Source organism: Cinclus cinclus, chromosome 16, assembly GCF_963662255.1.
Source record: "Cinclus cinclus chromosome 16, bCinCin1.1, whole genome shotgun sequence".
NCBI classification, from domain to species: domain Eukaryota; kingdom Metazoa; phylum Chordata; class Aves; order Passeriformes; family Cinclidae; genus Cinclus; species Cinclus cinclus.
In genome coordinates this window covers 7268015-7273726 of record NC_085061.1, presented here as the reverse complement: position 1 = coordinate 7273726, position 5712 = coordinate 7268015, and the positions used below count along the sequence as shown (strand labels likewise).

Sequence of the window (5712 nt, the reverse complement as noted above, 5' to 3'; positions counted from 1 at the left end):
TGCTGAAAAGGGAGCTCTTGTTGCTTTTTTATTGCTTTATTTAGACAGGTGGAACTTCTTATACCTGTGTTGTTTAAACAATGTGAAGTTATCCTCTAACAAAAGAACTGTGATATAGCAGAATTTCCTAACAAAAAAAGCACCATCTGGGCCTCTGCACTGAAGAATCACTAAGATGAAAAATGGTGAAATTTGGTGCTGCTCTAGCTTTACAGCATGTGTAGTTTTTAGATATAACTGCTGTCACAGAGATGGAATGTTGAGCAAGTGTAACAAAGTAAGAATAGCATTCTTCAGAAACCATGGAGACAGCAAACTCTTGCAACTTACAAAGTGTAAATAAGTATATTGCCTGTTTCTGAGTTACTGGTCTGTGGGACTAATTTTAATCTCACTCTCTTCCCCACAGATGTAATTTCACTCAGAGTAGAATGAGCGCTGACAGAGCCAGCTGTAGTTACAATGGCTTAAATCAGAACTTCTCATCTGAATTCGGACAGGCAGAATTTCATTTGAACCTCTCAGGATGGATGCAGGGCAGTGCTGCCAGGGGTGAGTCAGGGGATTTTCAGGTTTAAGTTCAGGGATATCTTTCAGTTGCCCCTTCTGATGGACCTGACTCCTGTGTGGGGACGCTCAGGGCTTTGTAACCATTTGGCCTGGCCCTTAGTCTGGGAGTGTTCAATACGAGTGTTGGGTCCTTGCTATCCTGTGCCAGGAAAACAATGTAATGAGGCTGGTAGCTTGTGTTATAGTTTGAGTTCTCCTCTATGTTAATTCTTTTTTAATTTGGAAAAGGTCCCATCGTTATAATTGATGTTGCACAGGTGAGATGAAAAAAACTGGTGACCCAACTGCTACCCCCAAGAGACAGTCTGTGCCCTTACCCCCGTCTGTGTCACACATGGCTGATGTGAATAATCTTGGGTACACGGGTTTCCTTTGGTGCTCAGGAGAAATGTCTCTGTGGCCAGGCACAGATGCTGAGCTCAGCTGTGACAGCAAAAAAGCACTTTTCAGGAGGGTGTAGGTACCTTGCACTGCCTGGGCAAAAGAACTTGTGGGACTGATCAGCCTACACAGTAAGGAACAGTTTGTAATGAATGTTCCATGCAGCCTCCTCCACACACACACACACATATATACATGCTTGGAGACTGCTAAAACTGACTCTGCCTAAACTTTTCTGCCTAAGCAGGTTGCAGGTGATTTGACGTGTGAAGCTAATTCAGGTCTGCCTGCCTTCTCTCCTCCCTGAACCTGTTCTGCTGCTCTGCAGTCTGTTCTCTCTGTTCTTAAAAAACCATGCATCCTAAAAAGGCACTGAACTGAGGGTGTGAAACTGCAGCAGCACTAGAGGAGTTTATTCATGTTTACATGTGTGTGCTGTTATTCCTCAGTACTTGTAGGCAGTGAATGAAATTTTTAGCAAGACTGCAATGCTGCAGCCTCTCACAATGAGAGTGCTGAAACACTGGCACAGGTTGCCCTGAGAGGTGGTGGATGCCTTATCCCTGTAAACATTCAAGGTCAGGTTGGACAGGGCTCTGAGCTACCTGATTTGGTTGAAGATGTCCCTGCTTAATGCAGAGGGTTACACTATCCGACCTTTTTCAAACACTTCCAACTCCAACCAAACTATTCCTTGATTCCATGTTCAGCAGCTCCCTGGAAAGAGAGCTGGCATTGCTGTGTGCTGCAGGGACAGGCTGTGGGAGGTGCCAGGAAAAGGGTTGAATGATGCTGTCAGCAGGGCTCCAGCAGGTTTATTTTCTCTATACTATTTAAATTAACTGCCACAAGGACAGAATTAAGCTGCATTAAGTCTTTGTGGCCTTACCCTAGAGAAGCTGAAATTTTTCTTAAAGTACAGCCCTTCAGTTGTAATTAAGTGGTGAAAATAACATTAATTATTTAAGAAAACTCACCAGACTTTCAGGCAAAATGTGGCCAGAGACTCCCAGGGGCACATTCATGGAACACCAGCAGCTGAGGTGTGCTACCACCCGTTTGCACAAGTGTACTGAGTGCTGATCCCTGTGCTATAAGCAAAAAGCCCCCCAGCCATAAACTGTTGACTTTTCACTTTGTAAATTCAGTGAGCTGCGGCTTTGCAACAGAAAATTAGAATTTTAGAACATTTTTTTAGGCTTTCAGGGGGGTGTCCGGGCGATGCCACACGTACCGCGCAGGCGGCTGTGCTGCTCCGTGGCATCCACGTGGCAGCGGGCGCGGCGCGGGGAGCTGGGGCACAGCTGCTCCCGCCCGGCCGTCCCTGGGTGCACCGCGCCGCTGCAAGTGCCGCTGCTTGGAGACGGGCTGAAAAGGACACCCCCCACCCCGCATTTTAGTAAAGGGTGCGTGGGCAGAGCGCTTGCTGGGGATGGAGAAATATGGGAGAAAAAGGAAGGGAAAAAGCTGGTCTGGAGTAAAAGCTCGGCGAAGGGGCACACACAATCAGCGTGGTAGCGTGGCCGAGCGGTCTAAGGCGCTGGATTAAGGCTCCAGTCTCTTCGGGGGCGTGGGTTCGAATCCCACCGCTGCCAGCAGTGTTTTTTTCGAGCCGCGGGCCGGCGCCATCGCCCCCTGGCGGCGGCCGCGGCCGGGAGAGCATTGTGGGTAGGAGGAGGCGCCGCGTCCCCACGTGCCGGCCCGGGGGCCACCAACATGGCGGCTGCCTGACCGCTGCCCCACCGAACCGGGGAGCGGGGGAGCGGCGCCGCTGCCGCCGCCCGCCCCGCACTCAGGTACGGGGGGGCCGCGCTGCTTTTGCGCCTCCCGGGGCCGCCCCGGCGCCGAGGTCCTTCGGGCGGTGACGGGGTAGGAGCGCGGCCTGGGCTGGGGTGGGCTCTACCTGTTCGGGGAGGACGGCGGAGCCGAGACTGCGAGGATTCAGCACCGCGGAGGCGCGGGGGCCGCAACGCCGTGACAGGACCCGGCACGGTCCGGGCCTCTTGGAGGGGCGAGCGGGGTCCGGCCGCAGCCGCGGCCCCTCGGCTCCAGCAGCAGCACCGGGGGTGCCGGCCGATCCTCCCGGGGCTGAGAGCGGCGGCTCCGGCCGGTCCTGCCGGGGCCCGCAGCCCTGCGCCTTCAGCTTGGGAAGGGCTCGGTGCATCCTCCCCGATGTGCAGCGGCTGCCCCTTCCTGGCACCGGCTCTGCAGGGCTGCAGCCCAGCCCAGCCGTGCCGCCCGAGGGGATTCGGTCCGTCCCCGCGGTCGGGGAGGGTTGGGCGGCTCGCTGTGGCCTCTCCTCGGGGCCCTTTCCCCGCACCCGTCCGCTGCCGGGCTGCCGTGTCAGGAGAGGACGGGCGCCAGGAGTGCGGAGCCGCGTCCGACGGGGAGCACGGGACGGGCACCGCGACCTGCCCCGGGAGAGTCACGCAGCGGCGGGAGTGACCCCTGCCCCTGGCACCGCAGGCCTGGCGCGTCCCCCGCTACGCACGTGTTGAGGTGGTAAAGTAAGGTTTATGCATGATGCATAATCTGTTAAACCCCAAAGGTTTGCTTCGGTGACATCACCTCCAGAGAGAGGTCCTGGTGCAGAGGAGCCCTCTTGGGTTCACTGCCAGAAGATGACTGTGCAAAGCTGCTTGCAGGCGAGGAGAAAATGAAGCAAGTAATTGGGTCAAACTTATAGTTGCTGTAAAATGTATGGAAGGTACCTCAGATTCTTTTTGCAGCTTCCATTTTACTGTGTGCCATGGGTCATTCTGAGCAAGAGGGTTGCTCAGAACCCCTTCTAGAGGAGCACGGGAGCCAGAGTTAGTTGTGGTAGTGATTCAGGAAGATGGCACTTTTCCCACGGTGCTGTTTCAGCATTTATACTTTCAGGCACTGATCCAGCATGAATTCTTGGCCTTTCCTTGGCATTGCAAGATTATATGAAGAGTATTTCAGGTTTCAGTGTTAGCACTTTGGGGGTTCATTATTACTGACAAATTTAGGTAAAAATTAAATACTGGAGCATTTCTGGCAGGCCTGACTAGACAGCTGTGTGTCAAATGATGTGTGGGTTTGCAATTTACCTTCTTACAGTTACATTTATGTCTTTGGTAGTAAAATAAAATTAAGTCTCTAATACTCAAATGCCCTTCTAAGATCAGAGTGAGATACAGGATTCAGTTGCTTCATCACTGATTTTTAGAGTTATGGGCAGCTGATGAGCAGTTTCATGGATTGGTCCTTGCATTGGTCACTGCAGGAGAAATGAGATTTATATCTCTTGCCCTCCTGTGAGATAATAACTCACACTTATAACTCACATGATACTTTGTTTTGCACCTTAAAGGAAAATCCCTCTTAAAAGAAAACACTTCTAGCAAAAGAAGTTTGAACCCGCTAACCATATTTGCTGTGTCTTAATGTATGTTTCCATTCTGTAACTCTTATGGTATCATAGATATATGTATATGAGTAATGTAGAAATTAACACCACTCTATGTATGTATATGTATCAGACATAGGATTGTGTCTGCATGCCTTCATTCTGATTCAGAGGATTTCTTCCAGTTGCATGAGTTGTGCTGGGACACACTGCTTCCTATTTATAGATGTGTCAGTCTCACTTTCCAGTAAAAGGATCTGCAGTCATGCTTTGTCTTTACAGGACTAAGAAAAAAAATGTAGTTTCTGTAATACGTCATTTCCCCTGAGTAGTGACAGGTGGATTCACAAAGAGATTTTGTGTTTAATTGCATAAGCAGTGTTCAGTGAGGGACCAGAGACCAGGTCCTTCAGGCTAAGGTCCTTCCCTTAGCCCAGGGAATTTTAATTTCTCTTCTCAAAAGTGAAATAACTTTCTCAGAAGAGAGAGAGAGAGAGAAAAAGCCTAACAGATGCTTGGCATGCAGGCTGTCAGGAAGGGAAGGATGGTTCCTGGGTCTCTCAGGGGTGTGAGGAAGGAGGGTTTGGACCCAAGTGTCCCACCTTTTGGGTGTTACCACATGTCCTCACACATCTTGGGCATCCTCCCACCATCAGCTCTGTGCTGAATACAAACTGCAGTTTTTCCATGTCTACAGAACTGTCAGGTGTTGGGCCACGTAGGGGACATGAGTGGGGAAAGCAAAAATGGAAGTGCCAAATCCCATTTCTTTAAAACATATTTGTGTGTATTTCTGGGAAGAATTGGGTGCCTTATCACAGAAAACACTGATATCAGTCAGATATCACATACATACTCAGGGTTTTGCTCACAGCCCAGTCTGTGGTTAAGGCTGTGAAGGTATTTTGCATTTCTACAAAACTATTTCAGATAGGAATCTAAAATACCAAGTCATGAATTTGCAAATACATATGTATGGTACAAACACAGTGGGATATGCTGGTGCATAAAGAAATTAAAAATGCCAGGTCAGTAGTGGGAGGGACATGTTTTGGGAAGCAGAGAGTCTGTAAGTAAAAAATACAGAGTTCTCTTTCTAGGTGGAATGGCAGAAGCACTGTAAGCCTGAATGGATGTTAGTAACACTTCTATCCAGAATGTCTAGCTTCTCTGAAAGGTTTCTTAGATAACTGTGTGTACATTAGTGTGATATTTGAGAAGCCTGTATGGCAGCTGAAATATACTGAGCTGCCTAAATTGTATGGTGGCTTTAGTATTTGAAAAAAAAAAAGCCATTATTCTGGATGTAACATGGATGCTGGGTTCCTTCTTTCCAAACTGCTCGGTTCCCAGCTGATCCTGGGTGCTGCTTGTTTCTTTTTCTCTTC

The 5712-nt window shown here is 49.6% G+C and overlaps 1 non-coding gene across 1 annotated transcript; it reads left to right on the top strand.

Annotated features, from left to right (window-relative positions):
• The first annotated feature begins 2464 nt into the window (after window positions 1–2464).
• Window positions 2465–2546, top strand: TRNAL-AAG (transfer RNA leucine (anticodon AAG)). Its single transcript has one exon. It is a non-coding gene; the product is annotated as a tRNA-Leu (tRNA).
• Window positions 2547–5712: the final 3166 nt, after the last annotated feature.